Source organism: Sinocyclocheilus rhinocerous, unplaced genomic scaffold, assembly GCF_001515625.1.
Source record: "Sinocyclocheilus rhinocerous isolate Xijiao unplaced genomic scaffold, SAMN03320098_v1.1 scaffold1799, whole genome shotgun sequence".
Taxonomy (NCBI): domain Eukaryota; kingdom Metazoa; phylum Chordata; class Actinopteri; order Cypriniformes; family Cyprinidae; genus Sinocyclocheilus; species Sinocyclocheilus rhinocerous.
This window is the reverse complement of record NW_015648615.1, coordinates 443,903-455,195: the sequence shown is the minus strand read 5'-3', so window position 1 is coordinate 455,195 and position 11,293 is coordinate 443,903.

Here is an 11,293-nt window from a genome sequence, read left to right as displayed (position 1 = left end):
CTAAGTAGCCAGGATGTTTAAGAAACTAAAATAACATTTCTGTCTCACACTTGTCTTACACACACACATAAATAGATTTCCTGTTATCTCTCAGAAAACTCGAAAACTCAAGCATACTGAAGCAAACTGAAGCACTCAGAGACAGTCTAAAGAACACTCTTTCGTACAGTGAAGCAAATAATATTAATATTTCAGATAGAAATAAAATTTCCTCCACCGCTTATAACACTGTGTATGGGAAAAAGTATGGCTGAATAAAAAACAACCATCTGAGATAATCAAACATCATTAAATCATTATTTTACTTTAACTACAGAGAAACTGTAATTTGTATGGCTGCTACTAATCGTTTAAGCCTGAAAGTAAACGGTAGTTGTCTTGTAAACAGTCATGGCTAACAGACATCAGGCAAAGAAGAGTGATTGTTTAAATTTGATGCTTTTTGGTGTCTGTGTGTCTTGCCTGTAACTCTGCTCTGCTAAACTGCAACTAATCTGAGCCTAATGAGCTCACCTTTGACCCCATCACACTTGCCAGTCTGCTCTGTTGCCTGAGAACAAAGTGGCCTTACCCTTGACCGAACCTTTGCCTAAGCACTCCTGACCTGACAAATGCACATGAACAAAAACATACACATTCATAGATAATAACTCACATTGTTGAAGCAAAAGTACAACAATACTGTATGCCTAAACAATGTGCCAAATAAGTTACATTCAAAGTGTTAAGGGCGGTTAAAGGTGAAGTGTAAACATTTCTACAAAACAGTTTTCCCTAAACACTCCCCATCTCCCGCTGGTGGTCATACAAGCAGATAGTTCCAGCCCCAAACTCACACCATTGGTTGATGCTCTGCTATTAATGTTTTAAAAGCATAATAGAGCCACAGTTTGTACAGTATTTAATGGACTGTGACAGGATAAAGTATTTAGACAAAAAAAATTACACACATTAATTCAGATTTTCTAATACTAACCTCTTTACAATACCTCTCTAAAATCTAAACAATGACCTAACGGTTTTCCTCTCACTAATGACTCAGACACAAGCCAACACGATCACAGACCATTTCTAATGGTTACCTATTTACATTACACATAGAGGGAAATATCTGTCAGAGTCTAATATAAACACAGGATGTGTGAAACAACCAACAATTTTAAACGAAAAATATTAATATTAAAAACATCTGAATTTAAATTCATAGAAATAAAAGATCAAACCAAGTGGCATCAAATGCAATGCAATGAAACATTTCAAGATGTAACTTTTTAAAATAACATTGTTACTTCTTAACAATCAACTTTGATGTTTGTTATGCATATAAATCAGTAGCTCAGTATTTTTACATTGCACCATCAATTTTGATTTATCTGATGACCAGATGATTGATCAGACAGTGTCCAGATTTTTGTTTAAATTTTCTAAAAATCCGCCTTTTAAAAGTTTGGGTTAAGATTTTTAAACGTTTTTTAACAAGGCTCTTATGCTCTCCAAATCTGAATTGATTTGATAAAAAAGTAAAAACAGTAATATTGTGAAATATTATTACAATTTAAAAGAACTTGTTTCCTTGAACTGTGTAATTTATTTCTGTTGAACTGTGTAATTTATTGCCGTCATAATAAAGCTAAATGTTTCAGCATCATTACTCCAGTCTTCATGATCCTACAGAAATCACTCTAATATGCTGATTTGCTGCTCAAGTCACATTTCTCATTACCATCAATGTTGAAAACAGTTGTGATACCATGACACATTTTTTACAGGATTCTTTGATGAACAGAATTTCAATAGAACAGCATTTTGATATAGAAACGAAAATCTTTTGTAAAATTCTAAATTACTTTATTGCATCAATTTAATTCATGGTGTATATATTTTTAAACATTACACTGACCCTAAAACGTTCAAACTTTAGTGCATCTAATGTTTTAACCTTAGAAACCAAACAAGCTTATTTTTAAGTGTTTGTGCTATAACAAATAATAATTGCAGTTGGTTCAATTATTGTTAAATAGACGTTAATACAGTTTTAAATGTTACTTTGAAAACCAAACACTTTTTAGGGCCGCTCCAAACTCCTACACATTCAATCTCAAGCAATGGTGTTGGCCATGTTTGCAGTCCAAATTAAATAGCACTTAGGACCTGGCGTCATTTTCTTTAATCTTCATTTCCTTGAGGCCGGGCACCAAGTGGATGTGTGCAGCGCTGAGAGAGTGTTTGGTTTGTGATGATGTCATGGTTGTCATGGAAGGAGTTCTCTCTCTTTCTCAAATTACAACACAAACCGCTCTGTGGGAAAGTGAGGGCCGTGTTCTCAAGAACCAAGCTGCCTGCACAATTGCCAAAGTGAGTCTGTTCCTGCTTTTGTGGGCGGCCAAACACTAGCCACTTTTTGTTTAGCTGGGACAAGCTGGCACACAGGAAACTTGACCAAATTTTCCCCAAACATGCCACCCGTTAGATGGACTGACAAAGCAATACCCACCCAACGTAGCGGTGATCTTTAATCTAAAAACAGGACCGACCAGCCACTTAATAGCAATGATTTGAAAAAAGGGTTCGGAGTAAGTCATGAACAATGAAACGGGCTTTCTGCTGTTTCCAGATGCTGTGCTGTTGTGTCTGCCGAGCGCATTAATCACAGTGCGGACTGAGTGATGGCACTTGGCTGTGGCTCTGAGCAACGTTTGGCTGCTGTAAGGAGGATTCGAGCAGGGATGAAAGGCCTCTCTGTATTTAGAGTTGGAGGCTGCTGGGAGCGTGCCAAGCTGCAATCGGCTCATGTTCTGTAAGGAACAAAAGCTCAGTGCTGCCTTTATGGCACCAAACAAAAACACAGGTCTCTGAGAGAAGCGGCCATTTAGGATGCATGCTGTGAAGTGCTGGTGTACCAAGCCCTTCTGTACACAGAGTTTAGATGAACCCTGGTCTCGAAAACCTGAGGATCAGTCGAGGTGGTTTACGTACAACTGCCCGTGTCAACAGTACTGCACTCTTGGTATCCTCACTAGCAAAGACAGCACTGGTTTTAAACAATCCATCATCGCTTCGCTGAAAAAAGCTTGAATATTGAGGTTTGGTGTAAATCTGTCTTGGCGGCACTGTATACACAATGTGTCCAAGTGGGGATTCTGCACATTCATAACAATCACTGCAAAAGAAATAAGATAGAAAACAGGACTGTGCTCTGGATGAATGAATTTCATTAAAATGTTTCACTGATGACTGAATGTTCCCAGCTTGAGGGTAAATTTTCCCCTCAAGAAAAAGAAAGGATTGGGAAGTTTCCTTTCACTGGTTTGAATAAAATGCTAAGTATTAGCATGTCAAATGTAATGGATTGTTAATAATTATATATATATATATATATATATATATATATACATACACAGTATATATACTGTATATGCTCAATGCTAGAGTACCGCTCCAGACACGTTGACGCGCTCACCATCTTGAAACAGTCAACAAGACCTGTTGTGAGCTACGAGGTTGTTAAACCGATCTGTTCACATTAATTCAACTTACTGTTAAAATAGTCACGTTTAATAGTGGAAATAGTGGTGAAAAACTACATTACCCATGATGCTGTACAGAATATTCCACCAATCAGAGGGTCGCAGCTTGTTCTCAGTGGTTGTTTACTGGCAAGTCAAAATTGCCCATTCATTTGTCTATTCTAATTCCTAGATAAGGAGCTTAAGTGTAAGTTAATGCAAGATTTTGTTTGGGGATTCAATAATTCAGTATTACATTTTCTTTATAATAAAATTGACAACACATATCACAGGTATAAAATTTATAAGAAATGCACAGTGCTGACACTGTGCTGTGATTTACTTCTTTGGCATTTACCTCAAATACCACAAGGAGTTTCACCTCACCCCACCACAGAGAGAGAGAGAGAGAGAGAGAGAGAGAGAGAGAGAGAGAGAGAGAGAGATTTCCTATACAATGACCAGCTTTGTTTGATACCTTCCAACAAATCCTCTGCATGATTGTCCACACTGAAGCAATTAAACAACAAGGAAGGAAAAAAGGAAGTCTGCATATCAACTCAAACTCAGTTACATAATTTTGCAACACAAAACCCTGGGCAGCTCTGCATGACATTCAACACTTGGGATGACGCATAAAAGAGCAAATATTTTCCTCCCCAGTCAGTAATGGCCAACAGGGAAGCGGCTGCTCCTCAGGCGGGGCTTTTGCTGAAACAGACTAAACAGTCTGACTGACTGTCAACAACAATCAGAGCAGAGCACCAAGGCCAAAACACAACTACAGCGCTAGAGACGTTTTGCCCTCTCAGTGCTGCTGGTTAAATCAGCAGGGGATTACACTCGCCGTCCTAATGCTTTACTTGAAACAGACGCCTGTGTTCGGCAGTCCAATTATGGCTTGTTTGTCAATTCAGCTGACAAATTATTATTATTTTTATGTATTTTGATGAATGAATGAGTTCACATCTGTGTATGTGTATACTTGTTATTCACACAATAATATTGCCTAGAGACATGTTTGTGACACAGGGTTCATCTCAGCAAGTAATTAACTTTAACTACTGCGGTTTTGTCAGTAAGATTTTTTGAAGGAAGTATCATGTCATCAAAAGTGACAGAAAAAAACATTTAAAAGGTTACAAAAGATTTTCTATTTCAAATAAATGCTGTTCTTTTAAACGTTCTATTCATCAACACATCTTGAAAAAAAGCATCACGGTTCCCACAAAAATATTAAGCAGCACAACTGTTTTCAACATTGATAATAATAAGAAATGTTTCTTGAGCAGCAAATCAGCATATTAGAGTGATTTCTGAAAAATCGTGAGACACTGAAGACTGGAGTAATGATGCTTAAAATTCAGTTTTGCATCACAGAAAAACACTACATTCTAAAATATATTCAAATACAAAATAATTATTTTAAATTGTAAATTAAATTTCACAATTTTACCCTTTTTTAATATATTTTTAATCAAATAAATGCAGCCTTGGTGAGCATAAGAGAAAAATACCAAAAATTTTACCAACACCAAATGTTTTAATGATAATTTACGTTTTGTATATACTTTCTCTGTCAGATGTAAAATTAACTCAGATTATACAATTCCCGGAAAAATAAATACCATTCACAACAATGCATCCACAAGAATGAATGCACGCCATACTCACAGCTCTGTATAATTTAATCTGAGGCTGATCACCCAATGAGTACATGCTTCTCCACCCACCTCCCATAAGAGATAATATAAACACTAGGTCTAACAACTCTCAAACTCTCCACTTACTGCATTACAGCCTCCAAACAACGGCACATTCTCGACCCCAGCCTATTGTTTCTGTGGATCCTCAGCTGACTGTTCAAACCACACATGCGATACAGTAAAATACAGCACGAGTAACATAACTAAGCACATTTTCTTTATAATATAGGTCGCAATGAACAAGACCGGAGCATGTAATAACCCCAAACAACAGAGAAACAATCCTGCGAGGTTAAACAAAAGGGCTTTTTGTCCATTTCAAAAGAGTCTGCGATCGAGCGTGCCATCAGAGCCTAACAGCAAACCCGCTGTTACTGCGCCACGCTTTCGATTTCAATGACAGCATAACAATATTTACATGGGGGCTCTGCATACGCACCACGCATGACAATGACTTCACTGTGGAGAAGCACAAATGAATGGATGCGAGTGTCAGGCAACTTACCCAAGTGTCTGCAGCACATAATCAGAGTCAGGCTGTTCACAAACGCCGCTCCAGCGACACACGCATGCACATGCTGACACATACACTTAAACAACCTGCCTGATGACAGGTAATGGGGGACAGTCAGGGAAATAGCAGGTTTGCTCCCTTTATTATTTCAAATCTTGCCTGTCTCTCCTCTTTTTGATTCACACATCACATGTGGAGTCGAGCAGCAATCCACGCAGTCACATGAAGGAAAGGGTCACGTGACAAACCTAGATTCCCCGGGCTAGGAGTACCTGGGGAATATAGGGAGACTGTAGGAGGGAGAGAAAATAGGGGAACACCAGGGGGCACCGTTTTCTGGTTCCTATTCGAATTCTCTCAGCCTCTCGTGCAGGTGGCATCACACATGCAAATTAAAATGAAAGAGGGCGAATGAAAGGAGCTGCGGACAGAGAAAGAACCCTGGCGTGAGAGAGTAAGAACACTGCAGAAATGCCTCTGAGTTTCAATGAATATTTATCAGCTGTGCCAAACTCCCCCCACCACAACCCCCAACCTCTTCTTGGAATGGAGCCTAATTCATTTGAATGCTTGCCTTTGTTAACAGCTAAATCAGCAGGGCCGTTTGCCACTCCTGAGCTGCTGCAAGACGCACTCTACACTGCGTCACACATGCACTGGATACCTTGCGAACAGACTGTACTAGCTTGCTCTGCTTCAGGGTGACAAAACCTCCATTGTGTAAACACACATAGACACTTTTCCACACTGTTATGCACCCAACTAGCTCTGACACTCTGCTCTTCCCCAACATTCATTGATGGGCATCAATCTGCAGTCAAAAGATGTGCCATGTGCCTGAGACTGGAAGTCAACAGCCAAAAGAGTAACATTTCACTGTTAAAATAGTAAACAATTATTATATCATATTATAAATTATGTCAAATAAAATGAAAAAAAATTATAATAATATTGTAATTTAAATGTAATTAAATGGATCAAAAGTGACAGTAAATACATTTATAATGTTGCAAAAGATTTCTGTCAAATAAATGCTGTTCATGTTTATATTTAACAAAGATGAAAAGGAATTATAAAAATATTAAGCAGCAAAAGTGTTTTCATCATTGATCATAATACAAAATGTTTCTCGAGCAGTAAATCAGTATTAGAATGATTTCTGAAGGAATCATGTGACACTGAAGACTGGAGTAATGATGCTGAAAATTCAGCTTTACCATCACAGGAATAAGTTACATTTTAGAATATATTACCATCGGAATATTAGAATTAGAATATACATACATTTTTAGAATTGTAATAATATTTCACAATATTACTATTTTACTGCATTTTTGATCAATTCAGCCTTGGTGAGTATAAGACTCTTTCAAAAACATTTACAAAATCTTACCACAAGCATTACAATTTAAATACTACAATTTTAAATACTACTACATTAAATATTTTTATTTTCAAAAAAGAAAAAAAAAATCATGTCATACCATACCTTTTGCAATATATCCTATTGAGGTGAATTGTAAAATCAGCAAAAGTTTCTTAAAAAATATTCACTTTTCTTAGATACTATACTAACATATAACCAACATATGTATGTATGTATGTATTTATTTCAGAATGAGATTATTATGTTTTACGGCAAAGAGACTGGGGTGAAAAAAAATACAATGTCATTTTTTAAACATTTAAAACTTCTTAAAACATAAAACTTTCTTTTTTCTTTCTCTTGCATTTAAGGTGATATATGACAGAGACATATTCTCGTCAGGTTTTATTAAATTCATCCAATGGATGCCTGTCCCTTCAATCACAGTTCCCATCACTGTTTGCCTTGCAAAATAAAATAAACTAGTGGAACGTTAAGCTTGCACAAACCTCTCAACATCAGAACCAGCTATGAAACCAACCATACACACATGGTGAGGCAGACAACGTTCCTTCACAAAGCTCATTGAAATTCTGTGCACAGCTCTGGTCAAAGGCAGTGCCAGGCGGCAGTGCTGACATACGAGAGATGCAATCAGCGCCTCTCACCACTGCAGCCACAGATACAGACAGAGAAACAGCCAGCAGCAGCAGCTCGAATAATACTAAAGCAACCGCATACATATTAGTGCTTTGTGGCCTGGTATGAACCTATGCACAGAAGATAATACTGCCATCCAGCACTCATTTAGTACCACATCACCAGTCAAAGCAATGCTATTCTATGCTATTCTATAGTGTAAACAGTAAAGAAGATCAAATTTCAATTTGTTATAGATTATTTAGAAATCTTTATGATGCACGCTTTAAGCTGTGTGTCCTGTGTTTGCACATACCAGGCAGAAGAGGTCGTTCTCTGCATCCTTCACTACATTTGCCATACTCTGGGTTGGTATATATTGCTTAAAGGGATAGTCCATCCAAAAATGACATATCGTTTCAAACCTGTATGCTGTTATTCATTCTGTGGAACATAAAAGGAGCAAACTGTACAGAGCTGTTTTATATAAAATGACAGTTTATACTGATGTGTTAATTTCTAAAAAACATAAAATTAGACCATATGACTTGTGATTTCAAGTCTTTCGAAACCAAACAATAACTCTGTATGAGCACCAGTCCAATATTCATTATAAAATAATCTTCCCTTCCTCTAAAGCTCTGAAATCTCATCTTGATTTAGAACAACAGGGAGAGAAAACAATGACAAAAAAATTGTAAATTCTGATCTCATCAAGAAACAACATGAAATATTTGTATTTCAAAAAAGAAAAAAAAAAACATACATCATGCCATACCTTTTGCTATATAGTACTATTGAGGTTTCTTTAAAAAAAAGCCTGAAAAAAGGCACAAATATTCACTTTTTTGAGATATCAATTTTTAATTTTGATGTTAAATAAAAAAAAGAAAATGTTAAAAGTTTGACACATTGACACTACACAACGTATTAGCATTCAGTCATGTTCTGTTTGGAAAGTGAGCCCAATTACAGATGTCCTTGACAGCTTGCGTAAGGACTGTGAAAGTGACAATGTCACATTAGTGACTAGAATAACAGTTCTTACCTTCAAGGGGATTTGTATAATTGGGTTTATTGCTTTAAAATGTAGTTGAAACCAGTGAGTAAATTCAGCTGATTTACTCACGATTTACTTGATTGCAAAAAAATTTTTTTGAAAATGCAACAATACATGTAAGGCTTTCCTGTGCCAAATTATGTTGAATCAGTTTTCATCATAGTCAGCTTTCTTGTTTTGTTGGGTAATAATTAGCTGCATTACATTAAAAGTAGTTTAACCCTGAAACAATTGGTTGCTGGATTCGGGAACAAAAATATCCATTTTAAATCAATCCCATGTACATTTTTTGTCTCTTTTGAGGGTTAGATTGAAAACGTGATAAAGACAGAGCTACTGCCAATATGTGGAATATTTTAAGCATTTGACAGGCCAAACATATGGAGGCTACCTGCTGGCACTGAATCTGTGTGTCTGTGCCAGGTGAGTGGAGAGCCCTGCAGAGCTCTAGGGCCAGACCAGACACACTCATTAAAGAAGCTGCTGTATTGTGAGTCATGTGAGTAACTAGCTCTTGTGAACCTCCATGTTTGCCAGAGGATGTTCTGGCATAGTCATGCACAATACAGATCGACTTTGGCCCGTGTAGCGGTGCTGATGCAGTAAATGGAAGGACAAGATGCAGGTATCCGATTGGCAAAGGCACAAAACTGATGAATGAATCAATCGCAAGACAAATGAAAACACATGAGGCAATGTAAGCAAAGCAGCACCTCCCCACAAGCAACCTCAAAGCATTCAATCTTCAAAGATGAGATTGCCTTGAAAATACATGCAAAGACACATATTCACCAGAGATTTCCTGACAAGAGACTAATGGAAAACAGAAACATGCACCTTTAGAAACATACTCGCACAGTCACCAATTGCTGAAGACCAGACACAACAAATAAGCGTCACCATTAGCTTAAACAAGACAGATCTGCATATGCTTCATTTTAATGAGGCAGACTTGGCATGGAGCCTGGACACAGAACCAAACAAGACTTAGAAGGGGGTGAAAACACAGACGAGTGAGAAATCAGAACCAAAAAATACATAAATAAATAAGAAAATAAACATTCCAGTGTGACCTTTGGGACGGCACTGTATATAGCTAAAGCTTTAATATTTATTAGCAATATAACCTAAGCCACACTTTTATGTGACGATTGCGTTACTATATAATTGGACTGACATAATCATTAGGCTACTCTTTTAGCAGCATCTTTGTTTAATAATTACATTTAAAAAGCGTCAAGCCAGTGAACCTCTGGAACAGCCAAAAAATGAACTATGTATTTAATTCACCACGTAATGCCAAATCCTGGACAACCTTTAAGAACAAACAGAAACACATCAACTGCACCATTTGGTAAACGGGCAAAGTTGCCCTGTATTCTTGCATCTCACACCGTATTATCCGTACTAACTGTATTTATAATACTCTTGTATGCAAAAAGAGTAATGGGCCCATATCCATTCCCAGCCTTCTTTCCCTCTGAATGTGTATGTATGTAAGGATAAGGGTGAAGGGTTTGCCCTTACCTGGCATCCAGCAGAAAGGACTCCCAGAGCGCAGTATGGCAGCAGGTTTTAGCAGACTAGCACACTCAGCACACCGAAAGCAGTGCCAGACATTGCGGCAGGGGGAGACTGGAGGAAACTGGAAGCAACAGCATGAGTGGGCAAACCCTCTTGTGAGGACACACACAGGACATATAATATGCTGGTGCCAACCATTAACACTGTGCCAACTCACCAAAGGAATGCTCTCTTTTCAGCTCAGTACCAACTGATGAATTTTTGTGATCATGTTTACTTTGTTTCATTTAACACAATATACATTTACATTTAATTATTTAGCAGACGCTTTTATCCAAAGCGACTTACAAATACAGAGAACAATAGAAGCAATCAGACCAAGGAGAGAGCAACAGTGTACAAGTACTGTGACAAATCTCAGTTAGTCTAGCACAGTACAAAGTTACATTTTGAAGAGAATAGAATAGGATAGGATCAGGTCAAATTTTATTTTTATTGAGATTTATACATCGTCATAAAGCTGAATAAATAAGCTTTCCATTGATGTATGTGATGGTTTGTTAGGATAGGACAATATTTGGCCGAGATACAACTATTTGAAAATCTGGAATCTGAGGGTGCAAAAAAAAAAAAAAAGAAGAAGAAAAAAAAAATCTAAATATTGAGAAAATCACCTTTAAAGTTGTCCAATTGAAGTTCTTAGCAATGCATATTACTAATCAAAAATTAAGTTTTAATATATTTACAGTAGGAAACTTACAAAATATCTTCATGGAACATGAGCTTTACTTAATATCCTAATGATTTTTGGCATAAAAGAAAAATCGATAATTTTGACCCATACAATGTATTGTTGGCTATTGCTACAAATATACCCCAGCGACTTAAGACTGCTTTTGTGCTCCAGGGTCACATATATCATGCTGATCATATAATGATATTTCCACAGTGTCTTCAGCTGAAGCAGGTGAATCTAAG